The sequence below is a fragment of the Plectrocnemia conspersa genome, unplaced genomic scaffold, assembly GCF_051122295.1.
Source record: "Plectrocnemia conspersa isolate PC_06_02 unplaced genomic scaffold, ASM5112229v1 ptg000014l, whole genome shotgun sequence".
In the NCBI taxonomy this organism is placed as follows: Eukaryota; Metazoa; Arthropoda; class Insecta; order Trichoptera; family Polycentropodidae; genus Plectrocnemia; species Plectrocnemia conspersa.
The window spans coordinates 5765697-5793501 of NW_028277178.1; the positions used below are offsets into that span (position 1 = coordinate 5765697).

The following is a 27805-nucleotide window of genomic DNA, read 5'->3' on the forward strand; positions in this document are numbered from 1 at the left end:
CCTTACTCATTTATTTAACCAATTAAGGCAAAAAATACCGGTAAAATATTATTTTAATTAATCATTAAATTGGAGAGTATAGGTATAAGTGATATAGTTTTAAGATGGTTTAATAATTACTTATATAAAAGAAAGCAAAAAGTTAAAATAAATAATGTATATTCTGAAGAGAAATTAGTGTCTTATGGAGTACCACAAGGGTCTAAATTGGGACCATTGTTATTTGTTTTGTATATTAATGATATAGTTAATAACGTGAAAAAATGTAAAATTCATCTATTTGCGGATGACACATTAATGTATTGCATAGGTGATAACATTAAAGAAATTGTAAATAATTTAAATAATGAATTAAGTATATTAGAAATATGGTTAAAGAATAATGTACTTAAATTAAATGAGAATAAAACTAAATGTATGTTTATTAATTATAAAAATGTGTTAGATAATAGTACCAAAATAGTAATAAATAACTCTAGTATAGAAATAGTGGATAATATAAAATATTTAGGAGTAATTGTTGATACAAAATTAAATTTTAAAGAACATTGTAATTACATATTAAAAAAAAAATAGTAGAAAAATAGGTTTATTATCTAGATTAAGAAATATATTAAGTATAAATACAAAAAAAAAAAATTTACAATAGTATAATATTGCTCCATTTTAATTATTGTGCAACACTATTAAATATGTTAAATAAATTAGATAAACAAATGTCGCAAAAATTACAAAATAGGGCAATGAGAGTAATCTTAAATAAAAATAGATTAACTAATTGTAAAAGTATGATTGATAGATTAGAATGGTTGAATGTTCAAGAAATATTGAGTATGAATGTTTTAGTATTTATATATAAGTTAGAAAATAATATGTTACCAAAATATTTTAATAAGTATTTAATAAGAAATAAAGATGTACATAAATATAATACTAGAAATAAAGAAAATTTTAAGATAATTAAGTATAAGAAAACGAGTACGGCTAGGGGAATTATGTACGGAGGTTTTGATTTATATAATAGTCTTCCAAGAGAAATCCGAAACAGCAAAAATATAACGGGTTTCATAAATGGAATAAAAAAACACCTTCGTACATATAGAAATAAATTATAATATTAAGACTTTATTATTGTATATTTTTATTTTTTATTTCTGTTATGTATTTTTTATATATTTTTATATATGTTTACTAAATTTGTTAGATGTAAAGATTAGCTATTAAGCTAAATAAATTAATAAAATAAAATTAATAAAATAAAATAAAATTAATTACCTTCAAAATAGTTTGAACTTCATACCTCTTTCGTTCGTTCAACAAACGAATTCTACGAATTTCAGTCATAATAGACACGCTTATAAACATTTTATTTACATTTTTTTACTAGCCATACGGCCTGTCCGTCACAACGAATTTCTACTTATACCAAAAACCTACAGGGAACTTGAGGTTTTTGAGGTCGAAAGACGTCCCGACTGTTACTCGTCTTCAACCGACTCATTTCCGCTTTTAAATCGCTTTAAACCGTCTTCAGCGTCACCACATTATCGCCATACACTGATTTTATGAGCTTCTTTGGCACTTTTTGGTAACTTAAGACAACACTTAGTGTTAACGCATTGTTTGAATTCCATGGTGCGCAACAGACACAATAAACACAACCTCACTCTTTCGGCTCTGGAAGCCGGCAATACAAAAAAAATATTACACACAATTAATCCATTTTATAAGTCAATTACTTCTTAATGGCCTGAAGAGTCGATGATTAAGTTATAACTTATTGAAACTTGACACTGACTATCTCAACGGATCAGGCTATCGGATTCAAATGGATATAGCGTCAGCAGTTGCTGCTATAAAAATTCATTCACTCTATTTTTTTATCACACCTCATACTTCTAAAAAATGTATTTAAACTGAAGGGATAACACATTCGTCAAAATTTGTCGCAGTGTTATCAATGCATGATTTCTCGACCTTTTTGTGAATCGGGGTGACCTTAGAACATTTTCACGGGTCTGATAAGCACGAGGATTTCAAAATTGAATTAAGTATAAACCGAAGAGGGTTCAAAACACCAGACTTGAATCCTTACAGAATGTAATCTAAGATAAAATCTGGTCTTAAAGAAGAAATGGACAGTTTTATAAATCCGTAATCCAGATTAACCAAAATGAAATTTTGATTGACAACAAAGATGAGCATGAACGCTGTGTCCAGCTCATCGAAGACGGCAAGGAGTAGCCATCCCATTTTGAGTTTACGAATTTCCATTTTTTTCTGGATCTTATACATACATAGATACAGTTGACTTTTCTTAGTAAAAAAGATATTTTATAGTATTATTAATTAATTTTAATATTTCAAGTTATAACAATTATAACAGCGTAAACAGTCTTTTGACAGAATCATACGCTTACAGTGGATATTGCTACAAAATATGTAAATTATACAGCTTGATACCAATTCTCGAAATTCTCCACATCTCAGAAGACGAGACGCCCTAACTAAATATAACCGAGCACTCGTGAAGTCGTCTCTGCTTAATATCTTCGATTCTACCTCACTAAGTAAATCTCCCCCTCCAGAACCCACCCCCGCACCTGAGTCTATACCTTCAAACATTCAAACGGATGGCAAACGTCGCATAATCACTTTAACGCTTGAGCGCGCGTTCGGTGTATTATTCACGTGTAATAACACCCACATAAATTATGATTCACGCTACATGAATGCTGCCAAAATGCATCCTATGCGTCCTCTGGCGATGATAAAACGTGTATTTTTCATCGCCAATTCTCGTTTACGCGGCTCATCCCGGTTATGTGCGAAGCGCGAACGCTTGACCGAGCGCAAAAACGAGTTTAATATTATATGACAAACGAGCGAATGTGTCACTTTTGCTCCGCGATGTTAACAGAGAGACGTTATGTGTTAAGTGACACTCGAGTTTTTAATGAGCGTTATACCGACGCGGGTCGGGTGATATACGAGGTAATGCAATGGTAATTTCGCGTGCAGAGACGCTATCTGATTTAACTGCGAATTAATTGAGGTTTAAGGTTTAAATGCAATATAATTATGCTTTAGGCTTAAGCTTCAGACTCTCAGAAATGTAGTGTTTTATTTTTGGGCGGAACGATGGTTAAATTTGGATTTACATATATACATATGTATGTATGTATATTTTTATTAATTTATATTAGCTAATAGCTAATGGTGCAATATAAAAAAATAATCAGCACTAGGATTTTCCTGCATTTATTTAAGAAAACCATGAATTTCTAACACCTAGTAACTTTTATTTATATACAATATATAATAACAATAAAAAAAATTATTACCCTATCGAAAACCGTTTTAAAGTGGTTCCAAGAAACGTATTGTTTTGCGAACGGTCGCCACAAAAAAACATATTTACCAGGGGTGGCCAAACTTCATACCAACGCGAGCCACATCTTCAACACTGGAAAGAGCCGCAATAATTTTTTTCGAATTAATCAAAAATTTGATAAATTTCATAGACGAGTACAGGAATTCACAGAAATAGTTTGTACCAAAAATCGATATAAGTCGGCAAGCAACTTTTCTTACTTAAGTTACCAAAATTTACTTGAAGATATAAAGTCTTGTGCTGTATTTTCAAGACAAAATCTTCTCGAATTTCTACTAATTATATTTTTCTAGCTCCCGTTTCAGAGCATTAATTGATAAATCATAAGTCCATAGCTGATCAATTCCATTTCCAATGGATTAATAAAAAGTGAAATAGTATGATCTAAATTTTTCAGATCTTAAAGCCTAAGATAGAAATCTACCAATAATTATTTAATTTCCCTCGATATTCATAAAGTTGTTGATCTTTGTTCTCAAAAGATCTGATTTTTAAACGTGAAAAATAATTTATTTGTCGTTAATTTAAAAAAATGCAACTTTTACATTTAAATGCATCATCCCATTGGGCAGATGATCAAAAATAGGAATCTCTGAGAAAGTATATAAGCTTAAATCACGGCATACTAAGCTCACATTCATTAGGTATTCCAGTCAGAACTTTTCCACTTCGCTTTTGACTTGGAACAAACGGAGCTACGCCTAGTTTTGGACAAAGAAATCAGCCGTATTCTGTTTTACGTCAGACCTGGTTTAGTCAAACTAAATCTTCTAAGCAGCTTGTAAATTATGTGACGGAATACTACAATAATTAATTGTATGTGAACATAAATAAAAAAAGATTGTTACCACAAAAATAACTTGTAAGTTATTAAATGCAAGAATGAGAAGAGAATACACATACCCTATTGTAACGTACTTTTTAAATATATTTTCTTACTTATCTATAATCGAAATGCTAGAACAACGTACAGTTACAGCTTAGTGGTACATACATATATTATATTAAAAGTTATCAACGAGTGGAAATTGAAACATACAAAGCAACATCCGCTACTTTTAATTCACCACAATGCACCAGCTTACACCGCAGCTTACATTATGGATTTTTCTTTCTTTCTTTCTATTTTTCCAGCGACTTTATGTTCACTTTAATGAAACAAGAACCAAGTATAAAATACACGCGAAACGGTTTCTTATATTATAACATACATTGATACAAATACGTTTTATATACTTTTACAACATTACTTTTAATAAAGCGTTTGTATTGTCATTAGTAAAAGCACTATTTTAATCTCTGCTCAAAATCCAGGCTGTACCTGATTGATGCAGCAAAAATTCATTTTTTTATTATTACAAATTTGATCATCATGACTTGACAGGTTTCCCCAATGCGTCAGTGTGCTCATTATACAAACAATAATTTTAAAATTAGACATTTAAAAATATATATAAACAAAAACAGTTATGGTGCATACCGAAAATAAATGAGCACCATCCCTCCTACCAGCTCCTCATAGCTATCGCCGGAAACATATTTGTGTTTATTAGCAAACTCGTTAAAAACTGGATGACTTGTGTAAGAGGAGCGTTCTAAAGCGCTGACATCCTGGCCGCAAAAACCAGAAATAAGGGACGCGATCGCGACTCGCAGCTGAAAGTGCCTTTGCAAATTTAAAAAGTGCTTCATTGAATAGACGCTACGCCGCGAGAGTGTAATGAATTGTATCCCAAAGCTCCTAGAAAAAAGACACTAGGATATAAATACGAATACGACCCGAACTCTCTCTGGTAGATACCCCAGATTTTTTTTTGAATTCTTTCGAACAACAAAGAGTACTTGGATTCCAGACAATGAAGCCATAATAAAGATAAATCGGCAATAAATTATTTAAGTGACACGCGCTCCACATGATAAAGCCGAGCATAACTCCCAAGTCATCGGTGGAAGTATTATTGTTTAAAACACCTCCTCCAAATTCATGTCGTTGTAGACTACATCGACCTGGATTTTAGAATCAATAGATTTTACCACCGCCTTCGAAACATGAGGTTAGTGACCGTGGATCAAAGTTTTTCTCTATTTCATGTACTCTTTATGGACAAAATGTATATTTAAATATTATATTATTAATATATACATATTTTGACGTAGCTGACTTGTTTAATAGTATGGACTATGAAAGTATGAACTAGGTCAAATACTTTAAATTACTATCTTACTATATTAATTAACGGTAATCAATCAACATTTAAGCATATACTACCAACGGCTTTGTGCCTTTTCAATTTGCGTGTTTACGTTTGATTATCAAAAGCATTTAATCCGAGTACTCTAAAGCGACGACACGGGGAAATTACTCAGGTATCCAAAGAGTATCCATGGATACTGCGTTAAACGCGTCTCTTCTGCTCCGTTAAACTCTTCAAACGTATTCAAAAGCTCTGCCTAAAATTAGGCAACCAAAGATGAAAGCTTTATCTCAGAAATCGATTAGATACTTTTTTCACGAATCTGAATACCGCCTCTATATTTATATATTGCAAAACAATTACGCGAAAACTTATATCCAGGCAGCACTTGACGTTCCATCGGCAAAATTTGAGAAGGCTCCCCTAATAAGGTTATTTACGGTGGGTGGGCGGGTGTTGTGGTGTGGTGTGGTGAAAGAAAAAACGGTAAGAGCCATGAGCACCACCTGCCGCCATCTGAACCCGCAGAGCACTTATCGGGGAAGGATACCCCGGGTATCCTCGGTGGCAAAAACAAAAGCACCCTGCCCAATTACAGTCGGCCTTAAATCACAGACCTCCCGAGGATTATGATTATTATGTATGATAAGCCACTCGTAAACCGAAGACGCCTGTACGTAACGGGTACATATCTCTGGTAACCCTAGGTACACCAGATGGTGTTGCAGTTTCCTAATCGAGATGTGTACATTTCACAACGGACGGATCCTTGGAGCGCACTGTTGTATTACGTACTTTGGCCTTTGTGACGGGAAGCACTCCAGTCTAAATTGCTCTGTTAAAACTTGGTGAAGAGTGCGATTGGAAACGGAAGCAATAAAGGATATTTATTGTCGCAGTTAATTTTGCGTGTAATGGGTTAAAAGATTCAGCTAAACAGATTTCTGCATTGTTCTTCTACAGCCACGTGACCTGACCTACGTGATCTACAGTAGGAAGCTATATCCAAAACTTCGTAGGAATTGTAAGATTAGTATAATGAATCATACAATCAGTAAAATACATATTACAGAAGAATCTGTAAACATTCATACATTTTATTATATGTAAAAAAATTGCTATAAATAATATTATTTCCAAGACATATTTGAGTTTGAAATACTTAGACTTTTGACAGTATTTTAATTGGAATGAGATAATTACTATATATAAAACCAAACCTTATTTTACAGAGTTTAGATCATTAAATTTTAGGTTTGGACTATAGATTGGAATTATGGATAATTTTTTTATAACTGCTAATATTTTAAAAAACTGCTAAATTTTATTTTCCTTTATATTGTATTTTGAAGATAAATAAAAATAATAAAATTGGCTTATTTCATTAAAAATAGTTTTTTAAATATAATCGTTGTAGCACACACACACGATAAAAAATATATAAAATGACAAAATCCGAGATTATCATGGATTATGTTTTCTTAGATTTACCTAATTTTACAGATCAATATTGTGATGAATTTATCATGTATATTAATTATAAAAAAATCTCTAATAATATGCTACTTCAGCTCACAGAGAATATTATATATGTATGAATAAAATTAATAAATAAAAAAATACTAGCTATGCTTGTCTTTATGTTGCATTTCACACTTAAACGGGATCTATTGCGCCGATACAGATAACGAAAGAATATTTACTCTTAACAGACAACCGTTATGCATGCACTGCACTCTCTGGAAGTTGGCCAAGGTTGGCCAAGGACGGAGAATATAATAGGTTACTTCGGGATTACTTCGGTCGAATTCGGTCTACAATCTCTCGAAAGTTGTCCGAGGTTACCAAGAACGGGAGGTAAAGTGCAGGTAATTCAGTCGACTTGGCCAGTTTCGAGCGCATTGTCGGCAAACAGACTGAAGTCGGAGCTGCTCTTTCGAGCGCGAGCGGTGAGATACTTCCCCTATCGCTCTCTCGCGTGTAAAGTGACGAGAGTGAGAGAGATAATGATATGGTTTTTCGCAAACTGAGATAGAACGAGTAGCTTACTTCAATTTCAGTATGCGCGTAGGCGTCCTATGGTTAACACGCACGTCGAGCGCTGCATCGTAGTCACGTGGTCAAGTTACAATACCACATGCTTATCGGGGACTTCAACAGACTCTTACTGACATCTTTGAATATTTTAGGGCACCAAAAGAGATTAAATATATGTTTGATAGTATATTCTTCTAACAGATATCGTTATTATATTTTATTTCTATATAAAATGAAATAATTAAAAAATAGTTAGTGGTACTTGATTTTGTTAAAAACATCGTTTCAAATATCCTTATGTATTTTCCTAGATCGGTTTATGTAAATGTCTTACCATAACGAATTCTTATTTAGAATCGATGGCGACACACTCTAGGATAGTCAGTGTTCGTATTCTGAAGTATAATTTTTATGCCTTATGGCATTTTGCAAAAGCCGACAAAGATTTTGGGTAAATTGAATATTTACGACCGAAAAGTTTTCACTGATATTGTATTGGTGAGTGCCCACACAAACTTTTATAATTATTAGTAGCGTAATTTTAATAATATGACAATTTCAAAACTGCGATTATTTGGCACATTTTTCGATCGCGCGCAAATATGCCAACTGTACATGACAGCAGCCGCCGTGCGTAAGTCATTCACGCCCGCCGTCCGGATGGCATATGAAATTTTTGGCAGTGTGATAACTTCCAGAGAGTGTAGTGCAAACATTAAATGCAATCTTAAGACGCAAATCCCCAAAATTCCGTCTCTTAACGAGAAGGTACAAATTCTATATCTCTAGTCTTACATAGCACAAAACAATTATAACGTTTAACGCAGCTATATTCAAATATAATGATATTCTAGTGTTGTTCCATTAATTAATTAATTAATCATTGTAGGGTAGGTTCATTGATCAAAGTATCACTTCGCTTCCGATTTGGAATACACGAGAGTTTAACTTGAATTTCACTGAATCGATTCAGATGAACCTTCGAATTGCAAAGAAAGAAGTCGCTCTTTGATTGTCAGCTCTGGTCTGGCTGAACATATATTTTTCAAGGCATTCTAAAGGCTCTTATGACGCAGCATCACCACACAAAATTATTTGTGTATACATATATTGAATTAAAATATATAATATTTATAACACATTAGTAGATTAATATGAAACGAAACACTTTTGTAGTTACATCTTTATGATATAAGAACCCTTGCATGACAATATTAACAAAAGGTATCCTTCTAAAAGCCCACACACTTCGCAGCATTAAAATATTCTATTAGACAGATAGATCGACGCGCGTCGGAGCAAAGTTCATTTTTTCGTATTTTTCATCCCTTGTTAGAGAGTGAAAATGGTGATGTATCATATCAAGACGCAGGTGACACGCCGAATTTGGGACATACATTTTTTAATACGTTACGTGTTCCACCGTCGTAAAATAAGCGATATTGCCTGTTTTACATGCGCTTCTTAAAAACATCGTAATCTGCTTTTCGCGGAAAAGCAAAAAGCGTGAGCGACAAAATAAAACGCAAATGGATTAGCGTTTGAGGAAAATTAGTGCAAAAACTTTTTTTTTGTATAAAAAACGGATATGATAAATTGTTTCGGTTGCGAATGAAATACTGTAACGGAAGCGATCCACAATGGTTCTTGAATATATGTATAACACAAAACTACTAGTAATTTGTGTAACACTGAAATATTACAAGCATATTTTGGTATAAACTACTTGTATTAATTACGAAAAATCAGATATTCTCGATGTATTTTCTTATAAATTTCGATTTCAACTTACAAATCACTTAATATTGTTTGCCGGAACACCAATCATACAAAAATTAAACAGCTTTTTCGACTACCTCCCTTAAAAAAATTGGCGTATATAACTTTTTTTATAAACATTTCGCTTGTTTCGATACCTTAGACAAGCATAATTCATAAAATTTACCCGACTTTGCTGAGTATATAGGAAGGATTTCAAAGAATTTCGAAGACCTTGGAAGATATTGCTTTAATACTTTAACGTTGATTAAGTATACACAAAGAATAGAGTGAATTAGGAGGAACCATTACACTTGAGATGTGAATAGAATACATATGAAGTAAAGCATAAACTTTAAATATATTAAATCGACCCTTTTAAGACCGGGTTAATGACCAGAACTATAGATGTCCCACCACTTTCTCGGCGGCCTTTGATTCACGAAACCTTTTTAGAATTAGGTTTTACTGCTCACTAATTAGAAATATAATAATATAATTAAATATACTAAATTGATTGAATCACGACTTATTTCGATCTCAATGACGTTGAATAATAATTATCGAAATTACATTAACGACTAAGTGTTGTATTGTGCGTGTTCATTACTCCTGTATTATATACTAGATCTAAGCGTTTTTTATTTGTATGACTTTTTACTGTATCAGTCATAAGACATAAATCCCCATATTCACTAGTCACATATCAATCTTTGACCTTTTGTTCATGCGTTTGGACCATCTATCTAAACATATACAGCGTATAGGCCAGCTTCAATTTCGAGCATTTATTCAAATAAGAGACACCTCCTTTGTCAGTCGTTTGGCATACAAACCGACCACAGTAGGTGTGTACCCAAAACCAACCACCGTGGCCGTTTTTCGGCCGAGGCGAACAACTCGACAGCCGCTGCTGGAGAGCTCGCGTCCCGGATCGTGGAGAAGTCTTAATTTTTTACGGTCCCATAAATTCAACTCGAGCTCTGGACGAATTTTGAAGTGGCCAACGGGGAGAGGGAATGGGACGACTCTCCAGACCGACGGCGATACTGGGGAATGGACTAATTAAAATCACTAGCCGCCCACTCGGCGTTTTAATTTGTTTCGACGGTTCGAAAGTGTGGACTTCGCGGTTGCGGACCCCCGTTCCGTCCCACCCCATCCTTAGGGTATGTTTATTTGCACGTGCATTGGCTAGCTAGATAACTATTCCCCGTGGTCATTTGCATTATTCATGGTGGACGGCCGTTTTGAATACGCCTCTTATTTGGTAATAAAGCCTTTTTAATGTAGAATAGGCGGCCTGCGACACGATGCAGATAAACGTGAGAAGTTGTGAGATGAAAATGTATTTCGAATCTGATCGGAGCGTCTGAAGACGTGCTTCCAAAATATACTATGCTGCTGAGCGCTGGAGACACGTGACCGAATGTTGGACGTCTAAATATTGATTTTAGGTCGATGCATTAATTTTTATTAAATTTGCTGTACTCATGTCCCAATGGGCCAAACTAGAAATTTAATAAAATATGTATTAGACAAAGACTCCGCTACCACTACAAATTTCACTTGGCTTCCGCCACTACCACTTCGCTTCCGACTTGGAATATACGCTTTCACTTCGAGTGTCCGATCTGGTCTAGCCTAGTTACCTCGTAGCTCCAATGAGTTTAACCCGAAATTGAATGACGCAGCACACCAGCGAGAGCAACATATGTACATATGTATATCATTATTTGTCAACTGTTGTGACCTAAGAATAATATTTAAGGCTACATCAAACACACTTTATGTAAAGAAAGCCGTTAGGTATTTCTGAGGAACACTTTTCATTGATTTGAAAAAAATATATAAATTGATTCTAGTTTCAGAATTATGTATTTATTGCCATAAAAAGATATTTTTGAAAATCAAAATTTTGAGCATAAAAATATCCAAAAATGTATGATTTCATTATTAATCACACCTCAATATTTTCCTTATAACACGATAAAATATCAACAACAAAAAAATGTAATTTTTAAGAAAGCCACAATTTAAAAAAAACGCATAAAAAACAGTTCTGCTAAAAATTGCCCCAATTCGTAGAAATATGTTTATCAAAAAATACTCTTTCTAAATCAAAAAAATATTTTTACAATTTTTTAATATTTTTTACTAAAATAAATTTCCAATTTGTAGGTACATCCTTTTCATTATTAGAGGTGACCATAATTTAAATTGGATTTTTCACTCTGTGCTTTTGTCAAATCTAAGCATTTTAACAGCAACGAATAGCATAACATAAATCCACCGGACTACACGGACGTTGCAAGTGGCAAAAAGTAGATATTTTTTAGAAGGTAAAACATAAAAAATCAGTAGAACCGTCCCGGGCCGGACGTTCTGCTTTATGGGCTACAAAAGTGGTTCTTAACATCTGGCCAGTGACCCGAAATTGAGTTTCCAAGCCATTTTCGACAGATCGCTGGGGGTTTTCCATCGACGTTTGCGACTCGCTTTTACGACCTAACGGCGTATAAAGTCATTTTTTTCTGTCGGACCGACGAGAAGACGAGAGAGAGAGGTTTTACTGGAATTACGTGATGAACCACCCCCGACCGGCCCCGTACATACACACACCACCGCCCAACTAGAGCAATAAACAACGCTGTACCAGAAATCTTCGCCAAGGAGGCTTTTAACTAATAAACTCGTGAGCCGCGTCCGAAAAAAGTTCCTTTATCTCGAGTTATAATGAAAGTCGATATCGAATTGGTGACCCCAGTCTATTTTCCCTCACTATAAGTTGTATTTTTTTATCTTCTTTCTTTGTTTGTGCAGAGACATACTACTGTTACCACGACACAACTACCAGGCTAGAGATGGAATTGGGTCAAATAAATATAGGCGTGTTTTATACACACGATTATACGTCAGCTGAATGAACTACAAACATATTTGGTGAAATAAAATAAAAACACCTTTCATTATTCACAAAGCAATTATCATGCAATGGAAGCGCTAGAACAGCTTTAAAACAAACATGTGTTTCATTTGGGGTGGATTTTTTTAAATCTATTTTATAGATACAATTTCACCATATAATTTAAATTTGCATATGCGTCGCAATCGGATACAAAAAACAAATATTACTCAAACCTATCAAATAGGTGATCAAAAAATCCACAAAGCGCAGCTTCCCCTTTTTTATTTCCAAATTAATAAATAAATAATTGAATAACCAATGAACATTTTCTTCAAATTTGCACTATCGAATTCTTATAAGGTTTAGTTTTCATAGTGGTACTTAGAAACACATATCGGCCTTTTATAACTTAAGCAAATGTGCATACGATATTAGACCATCATTTTAGAATGGCATTTATTTATCGGATCAGCATTTTAATATGGATGTAATCAAAATTTACATTACATGAGTCAAAATTTACATTACATAAATCATAATTTATATTACATGTAAGAAGTTGCTCGCAGTGAACGTATAAAAAGGTTGACACAAACTCAATTATCTTAACAACTACTTTGTCACACATAATTTACATCTGTATATTGGTATAATAAATATATTTTCAATAAAATGTATACCAAACAGATCAAACAAGCATCTCACAGCCTAAACGATTTTTTTCATGTTTATCATCTTTATTTTATATTTAATTTAGTAAATTATAACTAAATTACAGTAATAAGCTCATTGCTTAGCAGAAATAGCAAAATTTATTGATATTTTTATTTTACTTATGTGTTACTACAATCAAAAAAGAAGGATCGTTTATTTGTTTTTAATAAATCAATGGTATACATGTTGTATTATACATGCTATTTACACCTGTACTTATGTTATATTAAACATTGACTTCCTATTTCAATCCACTGCCGTGCATTGGAGATTTTGGTGTGAAATAATTATTGATTAATTAGTCAGTACAATATTTTAAGTCACAACAAGTGTACAATTTTGATTATATAAAAATAATACACAAAGCATATTTATTTTAAAATTTGTTTTTTAAAAATAAGATTACAATATTTATATATTTATATTTTAATTTAGTTAAAATATTTATTTTTGTTCAACTTATAATTAAATATTTATAATGCCTAAAACTAAATTTAATTAATTATTGTGTATCTTATTAAAAAAGACTTATTAATAATTAACCAACAAAAATGCTTTACGTTGTATAAGATATTCAATGAATATTATATCATTATACATATTTGTAGAAAGCAATTGATGAAAATAACGTAGTATCCACCTATTGACCACTGTAGAAACATTTTTCTTATTATACTAAGCTTTAGCACAGACTGAAACCATTATATAATATTATTTACTTAAAATAGCAAAGGTACGAACCTTTTTAATTTTATTATTATTTACCAACAGATGGCAGAATATAAATTATTTTTAAATCATTTTAATGTGTTGTGATAACATTAGAATAATAACATAATAAATTTGTTTTATACATAATAAAGTACTTATCTTTACGCAATACAATAATTTATCTTGAGGAAAACTATATTTAAATGTTCATTTAAAAACCGTAAAAAGATTATAACTATCCTTTAATTCTCAAGATAGACTATTATTTATTGTATTACTCAAAGAATAGTACTTTAGAAGAATAAACACATATGCAATGACCATTTTTACATATTTAATTAGTCTTTATGTAATAAACTTGCATATATGTGTATTATTTTACAACTTATTCATTAACATATAATTGTAATTTGAAGCTACTTACGTTTGTTAATGCAGAATGCAGGAGCTCAGCAAAAACACAATCGCAATTCCGTTTTTAATTCTTCTGAAAATATAAAAAATACATATTATTACATAAACAATAATAGAAATGGGTATTAACTCATGTAATATAATTTAAATATATTGATATTTTTTGGTTGTTAAGTGTAAATTATATTTATTTTAAAAAACGATTGATTTACTTTTGCGTATGTATTATGCTATTCTACGTTCGTGTTTATTATCAAATCACTTAGCTAATAAAAAGTTATGCTAGTTGACTTTTAAATAAAGAAATGACACTAGATTAGTGGAAAGAGTGATGCCATAATTTTTTACCAAAATAAACTGTTATCAAACCATAAAATTTTATATTAAATTTAAGCCACAACTAATATGAAATGTGTAATAAATTACATATGTTAATTAAATTTACTGATATTTATAATATTAATAACAAAATACTACTGTTTCAATTCATATTCGTTACAACAATGTTATTTTTAAGTGAACAAATTATGTAATTAACTATATAAATAGATTATTGTACAAATTGGTAACAATTATGATTAAAAAAGCTAATCATATAGCAAATTATTATTACAATACTTAGGTTAATTTATAATTTCATTAGCTATTCATGAATTGATTAAATATATAATAATATATCATTAATAATATAAACAAGTATATTATAAAAATTGAAACAATATTATAATATATGTAATATATCATATGCAAAACTAATTAAATAAATAATTTATATAATATTATTGTAATTTACTCATTTTTATTTGGTCAGTATTTATATTAAAAAAAGGTCAGTTATGGTTATTTTGGTAATGGTTGTCAAAACCAACAAATAAACATTGTCTTTCGGCAGAAGGTTGCAAGAATCCAACAGATTTCTATGAGAAAATGCGTTTAAAACATGTTTAAGAGAGTAACGAATTTTAATTTTTTAAAACAGATCTAAAAAAATACTGACAATTTAATATTTGAACTATGTTTATTGAATTATTAATAATAACAGTTTTACTCGAATAATATAAAACGAAACAAATAATAAATTATTAAAATACTGACATAAATAATGACAAGACTAATTAAAGCGTAGTCAGTAATAAAAATAAAAAGTGATAACGACATCTCTCAGATAACAGCATATAGTTATAAATAACAATAACAACCATTATATATACATATTTAATATTTATATATACAATATAATTTATTGAAATCTAGAAATATTTATATTTTATTCGATTTCATTACATTACATATATTAAACTGTATCAATAATTATTAACATGTGATACAGTAATAGTTTAATGTATAATTTGTGTAATGAAAAGTAAAATATATATATACATACATACACTTCATACATAACTAAAAAATGAGATGTGGATGACATAAACATAATATTTTACGTCTCAACTACACTCATAACGACATTAATGCGCTTTTATTTAATAAAAACAAATTTATATCACACTTAATCGCTAAAATATATATGACAGCCAAAAAATATTGACTTTTTTTAAATAAACATGATCATGTTTTCTTTACAACTGTACATATTATGTGATAAAATGCGTTACGTTTAATGCACATGTTACAATAATGAATCATATCATACTCTAAACAAGCAAAATGCCCAATTTATATAAGTAACTGGTACAATCACCCCACGATTGACACCTACCTACGTAAAATGTTGCACTAAATGGCTATAAACGTGCGGAGACCGAACCGAAACTTTGGCAAACACATAATCGATATATACGGAAGCGTTTCGCGCGTTTGTGGCCGCATGCGACGCGTTTATCCGGTAAAAAACGGCCACAAATGATCTATTGACATAAACACAACCATCTGGCGGCCATATGCAATTGATGCCGGTGCGCGTCGGTAACGTAGTGCGCTACTATGGCGATCGCCGAGCGCACTTTGACATCTAGCGGCTGACTTAAGAAACATAAAATTGTACCTCTGGATGCAATTAAACTTGCATAAAAATAATTAATGATAGCTTATAAATATAACACAGACAATATTATATAGTAAAATAAACACTTGTTGTTCATTATAATTCCGAAATTCTATCGAATTTTTGACACATTTGGCCTTAATAGCAATTTTTGTCGACCAGTCATATCGAAATAAAGCTATTATATGAAAAATAATATTAGAATTAAAAAGCGGTTATGTAAATTATTTAGATGCTTATATAATATACAATTTAATATTATTGTTTTCTATAATTTTGCAAATTATCCTATGCGAACATTTAGTAAAATAAGCTTTAGTAAGTGCTTGGATGTAATATAAGGGGGGTGGCAAGTGGGGACATTTACTTCCCTTGGAATTTGGTCAGAAAAATACACATAATTTAAATACTATGAATTTTGAAAGAGCACTGACTAGAAGAATATACCATTTTGTGATATCTTGGAATTTTAAATATTTATATTGGTTGAATACTATAAAATTAAATTTTATATCTTATGATAACATATATTATATTTGCTTAATTCACAGTAAGTTAAATAAATTAAATAATCAAACCTTATTTAAACTTAATACTTATTTAATAATATAAATAAAAACAAAAATAATTGTAGGAGCCTAAAATTATACCATCGCCAAATAAGTAATAAAAAATATATTATTTTTCTGCATTAAAAAGTACTTTTATTATATATGCAAATTTGAGATATTTGCACTGGGAATCGATTATATGAAAGCGTAGTGAATGCTCCTTTTGTTATTTGATTGTACTTCACAATCATTGAAATTAAATGTAAAATATGCAAACATACTTTTAATTTTTTTTTAAATTAAGAAACATCATTTAATTTTTAAAGCGCCCCCTAATCAGCTTTCCAATAAATTAAAATATTAGAATACTCCTGCTTAGACTTCCATTTTTTTTTAAGAATATATGCAAAAGCTCTATAGTTTATTTACAACTCTATTCATCAGGTCTTAATAAAGATACTCTACTTGAATACTTTTAGATTAAAAATTAAACATGAAAATATCTTAGAATCCATCATTTAAAAATGTAGAAAAAAACTAATATATCTAAATCAAAAATACTATGAAATAAAAAATTCTACTACATAAATTGATTTGCTTTAGCGTCATGAAATTTAAACAACTATATCTAAAATTGGTAATTTAAGATAAAATTAGCAAATAAAAACAAATAAAATTACATGCGATTAAAACAGGAAAATATGGTGTGTTATCTGAAATATAGAATATAAATGAAAATTATGTCATCAAACAATAGTTTATTGTTCATTATTATAACTATAATGCCATAGCATTTACGACACATTTGGCCATAATTGCGATTTTTCACGACCCGCTTTATGTTAAAAAAAAGCTTTTTAATTATTAATTAAAATATAAATATTCCTAATGATTTTTTACAATAAAAAATAACAAACACACATTATTTTTGTACCAATATGTATATTATTATATATTTTTCAATATAATACTGAATGTTTATGGTGTAAAAAGTATTTTAATTGCGCCTTATTTAAGTGCAATATTTTTTGCTAAGAGGCATATTACTTTGCTATAAGTAAAAACATTCGATTTCCCTCCTAACATAAAAAAAAAATATTAAAAAAAAATCCGTTTAAGATAAACACCTTATGATTATTAAATAAAATTTCACCATTGCGAAGTAGCAGAAAATATATTTAAATATTAGAGACCTTATGAAGACAATACTTTATTTTAATTTTTAATTATTTTAAATATATGAACAATTCTTGTAAAATAGTAATTTACTCAACTCATGGGCAAGAAAAAGCACTTTACAGATTTTTTTCTTAAAATATTAAAATATAATCCATTTTAAGCTAAGACCTGCTCTTGGATTATGTTAACGTTTATTTTTTCAATTCTTAGAAATAAAAAATAATAATTTAAAATTTGTATATATTGAAATTAAAGTGCAACGTCGAAAAGCGTCAGTTGGCAACCCTCTATTAGTCCACAATTATGAACAGGTTTCGTTACCACTAGGGTTGTCAGACATCCTCTGGGACTGTCTCAAACGCTCAATATGCCTCGCGCAAACTAAATTTGTATAATTGGTGGACACTGAAAAATTTGTTATTGAATATGTGTTATGCCGTTTTATTTATTATCTGGCAACTCATAGTTAAACGTTTTTTATTAGAAAATGTGCGATATATCTATATAATTAAACGCAATTAAAAATAATAAAAACATGTGTAATGATTTAAATTAATAACACATGCGATTATTGTATTATAGAAAAAAATGCCGTTAAAATGTTTGTGAAATGCCACGGAGTGCTTGACACATTTGGCCATAATAACGATTTTCGATGACCAGCAATATGCCAAAACATAATAAATTTGACTAAATATTTATGATGTAAAAAATATATGTATATTTGTAATTTATGTAATAAAATATGATTTTCATAAAGCATTTTAGTTCTATTATTAAATTATTTATTTTCAATTACAAAAATTTACCGTCAAAACTGACATTACTTTTTTAAATTATGTTACAATTATTTAATATGATTATGTAAATAAATATTATATAATATACCCCCCCCCCTTTTTTTTTATTTTACTAACTCACGGTTTTCATTTAGCCGTAGTGACCTTCGAATAAAAATAAACTTTTTAATCAGCCGGTCGGCGCAAACCGACATAATCTTAATAATTTTATCAACATGTTATTATAATACTGTAATCTTCTGCAGTGAGCTTTTGACAGTTTGGCAGAAAATAATCTTTATCATATTGCCAACTACCAACAAAATTTTATGTCTTAATAATTCTGAATTTTGTTTTAAATTGCACTCAAATGCCTAAATTTAACAAAATTAGTACTAGAACCACTGCTTGTAAATCCTATTAAAAGTTTTGAATAAAGAAATAATAATTGTCACTTATCGTATATATGAACTAGAAAAAAGTTTTTACGCCTTTCCACACTACTACATCACTATATATGTATATACATATACCAAAGGTTTAAACTTTTAAGAAACGGGTATGTATGGAAGAACGGATATTTATTTTTAATGGAATTAAATTAAAACATATGTTTACGTACATATGTATGTAAAGTAAACATTTATAATATATAGCTGACGATAATTAGTTTGCCAATAATCTTCCTGGATATTTTTAGGAAATTCTAGAAATTAGCTGTGGTTTGTGTTAAGTAAAATAAAAAGCAATTTAAAATAAATGAGTTCATGTTATTCAAATTCGATAGTAATTTATATGCATAAGTGTATTTTACCTATGAACACTCGTGTCGTTACGAATTAGGTTTTCGAACCAAAGAAACTTTAAAGAGAAATATTTTTATGTCCGGACAGTCAGTGTTGTCGAACAAAACTGATTATTGACTAATTTTACAATGCATTGTTCATTACCGCAAAAATATATGGAATCCCCTGTTTATATATTTCTTTTGTTGAACTTATCTCAAATAAAAACTTTATGGTTTATTTAATATAAACAATTTAATTCAATTAATTATGATTAATCATATTATGATTAATATAATTTTATATGCGACAATATCATGTGACAAGTGTTCTAAATATAGAGTATATTGATAGGACCTTAGCTCCTTCCTCCTTACACTGACCTAATTTTTATGGTCTGATGCTTTTGATGTATATGTATGGGAAGTTATATTCATTAATTATTATAAAAGATTTTATTTATTAGAAAGGATCTTATTTATATTTTAATGTCACATGAATTTATAATCGTTGATCAAAAAAAATAATCATCACCTTGCAATGAATGAGCTTAAACAATATGTTAAACGAGTCATTCGTACGTTTGTCCGCCATAATAGAATGGTATTTGTATTTTCGTTTCGGCGCAATTAACGTTAAAACAAATAATGAACGAATGCTTAAAAAGTCATAATATGAAGATTCAAGTTTCATCTCAAATCACTAATAGTTTGACAAAAATCGTTGATCTCTTCCCATTTCCCAATCGTGTACAAACCGGAACGTTATTGTAAGAGAATCGTTTGAATTTCATTTCTTATTACCCTTACGGTCTATAAATACACAATTTATAAACATGTATTTTTTATTACACTCACATAATTTACAATATACAATTTTTATACACGAACTATAAATCGCAAAAAAAGTTATTAGTACAACGATTATTTAGTCTACCTTAAAACGTACATTACAGTACGCCTACCAAATCATAATCACTATAATTGAATCCGAATTGAGGACATTCAGACCATTTAACATCAAGCATTGGTTTTGGTTAAGATGATAGTAATCACCTAAGAGCAGCCAGGAGTTAATCCAAGTTTTGCGACGACGCAGCTATTATTCGATGCAGACTTACGTCAAAAAACGTCCAGTAAAAAGCACAATAATAATGTATTTATGAAATATTGCTAAAACTTATCATATACATTAATTAAAGGAGAAAGATAGCGCATATATTTTATATATGTATAACTAATATTATTTATTTATACTATTGTTTACAACAAGCAACAAATTAGATTAAATCTCTAGACATTTTTTTCTGTAAATCGTCATATTTTTTTTATTTCAATAAATCAAATTTTAATATCAGTACAAAAAATGATAAATAAGTGATGATAACTTGTATAAGTATGCGATTATTTCCTAAAATTATATTATCATAAAAATTTTATTATGCTAAGCTTTTACTAAAATATAAAAAGCAAATATAAACTTCTATATATTGCAAAAAAATATAATAATAATCTGTATTGATTTGCTAAAAACACCCTAATGGTTATAAATATAAAGACTAGTATTGCGTGACAAGGTTTTGTATAATATACACGCGTAACGGGAAAACCTGTTTTTTTTTTAATATTTACATTTTTCTCTCTTAAATAAATGGATATTTCTTTGGATAATCATTTTCTCCTCTGGCGAACAAAGAATAAGCACTTTACACCCTTTCACTTTCCTTTAAAATAAAAACAAATAATCTCTCTTATGATTCGTTCGTTCCTTGGATTATATATACATTTTTTTTCTAATTCCTAACTGGAGAAAAAAATATAGATTTGTTATTATAAAATATTATTTATTATATATATTCATTGACATACGATATTGTATGACGTCAACGATGAAAACATCTGTCGTCGAACCCCTCATAATAATTCCCTAATTTATGAACGGGTTCTGTTACCATAAAAACCATAGTTAAACATTTTCACTCCAGCTGTCATTGCATAGACAACCTATATTAATTACATATATATAATTGAAATGTAAAAAAATATTATAGCTAATTTAAACAGAGTTAAAATGCAGTTAGGAAATTATATTAAAGATTTATGTATCAACTTGTAAAATTAGGTCATTGCGCAAATTATACTAAAGAAAATATGCGACAATGTACTGCTGCAATACTTAAGCAAAAAATAGCCTTAAACCGCTTTCATTGTACATACATCTCATTGTTCTCTGCTACCGAAAATGTACTAACGAAGTATTTTCTTCCAATTATTTGCAGTGGATTTAATGTTTTGCCGGAAATTTTCACAATGCAACCTGAAGCTGGGGATTTTGTGCACCTGCTGTGTTCTAATGAGCTACGCTATTTATATATAGTAAGTTTATAATATATGAGGCATACTATAAGAGGATTTTTAACGTTAAGAACTTATAAGAGTTGTGGATAAGGCCGCACTCCTAATTAGGATATAATCTTTCTATTTTTTCAAAGGAAAATAGTGTATTTGCTTAATAGTTATTTACACGCAATTAAAAGTGAGTCGTGGTTATGTAGAATAGCTCTCATTGAGCAAAGTTGGCTCAGAAATATTATGGAAATTTATGCTTATCTTCAAGCATCACAAATACAAAGCTTTGCATAATTTAAAATGCATCTATTTCAGCGTTACTGCACGTTTAAGTAACTTTAAAGCCTTTTAAATAATTGCAATCAAGTGAGGAGAATAAATATCATTCAACGCGTGATCATCTCCTGTTATTAAATCTCTGCCTTGTGATTATTCGGGGGCCCTGAGGGATGTATTATGTGTAAGATGATATAAGCTTGTTGTTTTCGAGGTTCAGTTATCAAGATTTATTAAATATGGTTTATTCACTGTTTTTTTCAAATAAAAGCATTGGTAAATAGGGATGTATTTTTTTTCAAATTTTAACCTGTAATAATGTTTGTTTTTAATATTATTTTATCATTTTAAAATATCTTATATAAATCTGAGCTTATCATTATAACAACTATACATAACTTTGTAATACACAATTTATAATTGTACACAAACAGAGATATATTCGCTTAATCAAAATAGTGACACCGAAATTCTATCTCGTAATACTTTGAACGGTATCGCCGTACATGTACGGTGGTCGATCTTTCGCTATTTTGAATTATCCCAGATAGTTATATATTTACATATATAACTAAAATAATAATAAATAAAAAACATCATATGCAATTAATATTTTTTTAAATTTTGATTTAATGTAAATTATTTATGTAGAAATAATACCAATAAATTAAAAAGTATGAAATAAATGAACATTAGTTAATTTTTTTTGTAAAAAACAGCCTCTGAATTAATATAAAAAAATTCCACAAAAGTCAAATGGTACATAAAAAATATGCAAAACAAACTAACGAAATTTAATAATAAAAAAGTGTAAAAATAAATTATTAAAACATACGAATACAAAAAAGTAGTAAATAAACCAAAGTAATATAACGTTGAGAATCGCTGATTTTTTTGTATAATTTACTATAAATGCAATATAAAATAATAATAAATAAAAAAAATAATTATGGAAAAATATGTATAAAATAGAACGAATCTACTGATGTATTTAGGGTATAAGTACCTTTAGCCCTTTTTTATACACACAAGAAATAAAAGGAGCAGAACATGGCATTCAAAAGCACCCACTTCTTAGGTTGTACTTTCACAATAAACATTATTATTCAAAGGGACAAATTGTATTTTTTTGACGCGCTCCATTTGTGTTAAAATTTGTTTGCAAATTATTGTTGACTTTATTGCTTTTTGAACCTTTAAAAAATATTAGACATGGGAGGAAATATTCAACGAATGTAAATTAGTAGCAGGAAATTTAGGTATTCGATCTGAATTTTCAGATCCACGAAAAAGGAAGAAGCAAAGAAATAATCAAGAATCAACAACAACACCAACTGAATAGTATAAATTTAATGTTTTTATTGATTGTATTATCGGTACTTTGACCACTAGGCTTAACGCAGCAAAATAAATAAATAAATCATTCAGTTCCATGTGGTATTATTTATATAATGGTTTTTTATTTTTAGATTATTTATGATTATTGAATATTTTTAATATTTAATGGCTCTGCTTGAATCTTTAGTATATTTGTATTCTGTTAATATTTGTCTTAAGCACTATTTTATTTGTAAAGTCTATCTATCAGGCGCAGGCGGTGAGATACTTTAAATGAGAGATAAGGGCATGCTGACCGCATGCTCTTATCTCTCACTCACTCTCGTCAATTAACACGCGAGCGATCGAAAGGGAAAGTATCCCACAGCCCGCCCCTGATATGTATGTATGTGAAATCTGCGATGGTCCTAATGATATTGATGGTCAGAAAATAAATAAATATTTACGGGTTTTCATCGGTCCAGCGCTGTATCATTAATATATATTTAAGCTTGATTAACCACTAGGTCATATACAAATATCTTAATATAAATTAATTATATATAAATTGTTTTCAGATAAAACAAAAATGGTAAATCGAGACGGGATGTTAAAAATGTTTTTAAATCAAAGCGATGAATATATTTCATTATGCATTTTTATTAATTTTTTATTACTGTATTTATAATATTTATATTTAACATAAAATATTTTTTACTTATTTTTTGGTATATTTGAGTAACACTAATAGTATATGTTCAAGATATATGTATTTTTTTAAATTATACATGGAATTTGTACTGGAATTAAATTCATGTAGCGCTCACCTTTAATTAAGACGTTTGTCAGCCTTCGGCTATTTACATTCTCAGTCCTTATCGTCGGTGAAAGAATTGCAAAATTTTCCTAAATAATTTCAAAAGATAATCTTAATGGCATATAAATTTTGGAATATCATAAATTTCAAATTAATCGCGCGCGATAAAATTTACTCGGATGTACACGAGGTCGAAGCAAAACGAAAATGAAAATGTGAGAAATAGGAGGAAACAAAAAAGAAGAAAATAAAAAAATAAAATAAAAAAACGTGTCGTTGCAATAGTAAATTATTTAAAAGAATTACTCTTCATCCCCGAAGGAGGACAGCTGACAGCCCTTGCGTTATTTATTATTCAAGTAACCGAAAGTAAATTTAAAGCACTCTGCGCCACTGCGAGGGGCGCTTACTATGAATGAAATAAATTATGTTATTTGATATAATATTATATGTATACATAGGTACGTACGACGCTTTGCACTGGTGTTTGTTTGTTTGTTCCAAGGTTGAGGATTGAGTTGCGTTTGTGTTGGTTTCCGTACGTTTGTTGCCTTTAATGTCAAAAAACCTTGAATATTTCATGGGATTCACGTAAAAGTGAATTTTTCCCTTGGAAGTACGGTGTTGTATAAAAGGCGATTTTTTATTTTAATATTATGCATTGTAAGCAAAATATCTGCTTTCATAGTTCAAACTAAAAATATATTTTACACATTAGCTTTCATTGCCTAGAGAAAAAAAATCATAAATAAAACCTAATGTTACAGAATTACAAAAAAAAGAAAGACTAAAGGACTTTAATTATGTATTAAAAAACATTCATATTTTAAGACAAAAATAAATGTGAAATCAGCACAAGAATTCGAAGTTTTATTTAATGCTACTGTGGTTTACAAAAGCCATTTGACAGGAAGTATAAACACACATTGCTTTACAAAAAAAATACTAAACACTTTTCATTGGTTGTAGATCTTCAGTTAATTATACTTAAATTAGTGCTTTGTCCTTAATTCCACCCCCCCTTTAATTGTAAAAAGTAATTTTTCAATTAAACTGTGACCACAAACGTTTTACTTTATATCTTTATTATATTGTTGCTAATAACAAAATTGTAAGCTTAAAAATGGTTGTATACTAGTAACATGTATTGCATAAAAAAGTATGTTTGTATAATTAATAATCTTATTCAAATAAATGTTTTAAGAACATAATATAATTTATCTTTAATTCAAGGTGCTGATAATATAATATAGAAATATATATTATGTAATACCTTAATCTTATATTTAACTAGTAAAACTCCTTTTCAACATGTTAATTAATTTGGACAGAGGTATTGTTATAATTTTCTTATAAATTTACTTGTATTTGAAGTGAGTCTTATTTCAGTTGGCAATTAATTATAAAGTACAATATAATATAAAATTCCCTTTTTTCTCTTTCCCGTTTGTATATTTTTCGCTTTTGTATTGTGTTATATGAAATTATTATTTTTATATTAAAATTATTGAACTACTTGATTAAAATTATTTTTGTATGAATTGTTTACTATTTATATACAAAAACTATTTCACTTGTAACTCTAAATATTTGTAATTTTTAACTACAAAAAATCGAACTATAATAATGAAATATTTTTAAGTCCTCATTTTGTAATGTGGATGTTTCGGGTTTTTAAGCCGAAGGAGTGTGATTTTGCTGCCAAATAGAAGCCGGAATAGCTGGTAAACTAGCACACATATGTATATAAACATATATTTAGAGAAAGCGTTGAAGTTGAAATGGCAGGTCTAGTAAGTTGGAAAGTTTTTGCAGGAGTGTCGAGTTGTATTATTGTCAGCATCTATTATAATGTTTTTTCGTGATGATGCCGTACGATTTGCTGACGTGTTTCATGTCCACGCATTGTCTTGACTCCGTGAGGTTTCTCTTGGCGCGTCTCCAACCGCGTCTTTCCCCTTTGTGACCAAGATTCAATCTTTTATAGACTGGTTTGAGAGAGTTATGGCGAATAGCAAATAAGTATATTTGTGGACCAATTGCATCGCTTCCAGATGAGTACTAACTAGCGCGCGTCCTTTCCAAAGAAAGTGTAGTGATTTTAGCGGTACTTGTGTGCTATTTCGTGTTTCGTGAAATATTTTCAATTATTTACAAGATTGTTTCGTCACAAGATATATTTTATGAAAATACTGTGAGCAGACCTGACTTTAGATCTCTCTTTTCGTTTGTTTGAAATGGTTGTTAGAATTACCTCTAAATTATAACAAATTGTACAGGTGGCTTAAACCCCTACACAATTACATCAACATAAATTAAAACATTTTTTTCATGATTAATATGCATTTAAAAATAAATATTACTGTATCGTATATGTATCTTTATTTAATTAACTTGTAATTTTCTTCTTTGATTTTAAAAAGTAATCCGTTCCTTAATAATTGATAACTTCTTTTATAGTTAATATATCATATATAATACATTACATATACATATCCATGAATAAGTATAGATAATGTTGGGACTTGTTAGTAACGAAAAAGTCCCAGGAGAGAAGTATGCACTAATTAATATATATCGATATTTCATAGAACCGTAAGAAATGTAACAAGAGTAGAAAATTATATAAAAAAAATCTAATGTTTTTTATCATCGTATGTTTGTTATGCAAGAGTTTAATAAATTGATTCATAAAGTTTCATATCATAGAAAAGGATATTGTAGCGGCTTAGCGTGGCAACTAACTGACAGTTAAATTATATAATAATAGCATCGTACCTGTTGAAAAATCAACAAACAGAAAATATTTTAATTTTAACAACTAGCTTAACTACTGGATTATATATATTTTATTAAAAATATATGCATAATCTAGAATCAATATCAGGCTTGTCCATATTTATTAAACCAGTTATAAGGGAGGTTATTCGTGCAGTAAATAGTGTATTAACTCTCATGCTATATTAACCCTACATTAATTAATTTATGTGTAAAGTGTTCTGTTTAAAGTTTGTAGAATAGCACTGTTGAATTTTATTTTTTACAAAGTTACTAATGAAAGAGACCGAATTTATAATGGCAATAATACCGCTTGGTGGGACGTGGCCTTTACAAAGCACGGTTGATATATCTGGTATATCTGCTAATTGCTTTTTCTTAACAGTAAACTGTTGTAAGCCTTTTCTTCAGAATGAGTTTAATTAAGTTCTTGTATGTTTTCTTCATAGTGCACTTAAAAATTTACATATATGCTATTTCCTGTTTAAGAACTTTTTTCCTCTCTGTTTTTCTCAGCTAATAGCAATTATAAATCATCTTTTTAAATTTCATAAGTTGTTCAGTTATTCCTTTGACTAAATTTGTTTTAACACTTTATCTCTTTCAGTGGTGGTAAATCATTGGATTTATTTGAAATCGTAATATATGATAGTTACAACATATAATACATGGTAGGCACTTTTTTTTGCACTTTTTAAATGGATTATGTCGTGCGCGAGAGCACATGTGAGTTTGGTCCTTGGAAATTTAGTTGCAATGGATCGTTTTACGGGGAAACAATGCGCGTTCTGCGTGAAACAGTCTAAAAAATCTGTTTCTAGTCTATTTATTCGCTCTTGATT

The 27805-nt window shown here is 29.6% G+C and overlaps 1 protein-coding gene across 6 annotated transcripts in view; it reads right to left on the bottom strand.

Moving 5' to 3' along the window:
• The window catches only part of Lar (tyrosine-protein phosphatase Lar), a 401284-nt gene extending 381728 nt beyond the window's left edge, over nucleotides 1-19556 (bottom strand). For 2 of the 6 annotated variants that reach the window (XM_088204753.1, XM_088204750.1), the window contains exons 1-2: nucleotides 19457-19556; nucleotides 14142-14204 (exon numbers count right to left, since the gene is read on the bottom strand). The gene's annotated coding sequence lies outside the window, so the exon portion shown is untranslated. Of the gene's footprint in view, nucleotides 1-14141; nucleotides 14205-15848; nucleotides 16044-19456 lie in introns of those variants that run through there. The other 4 variants (XM_088204754.1, XM_088204751.1, XM_088204752.1 and 1 more) reach the window with 2 other exon arrangements.
• Nucleotides 19557-27805: the final 8249 nt, after the last annotated feature.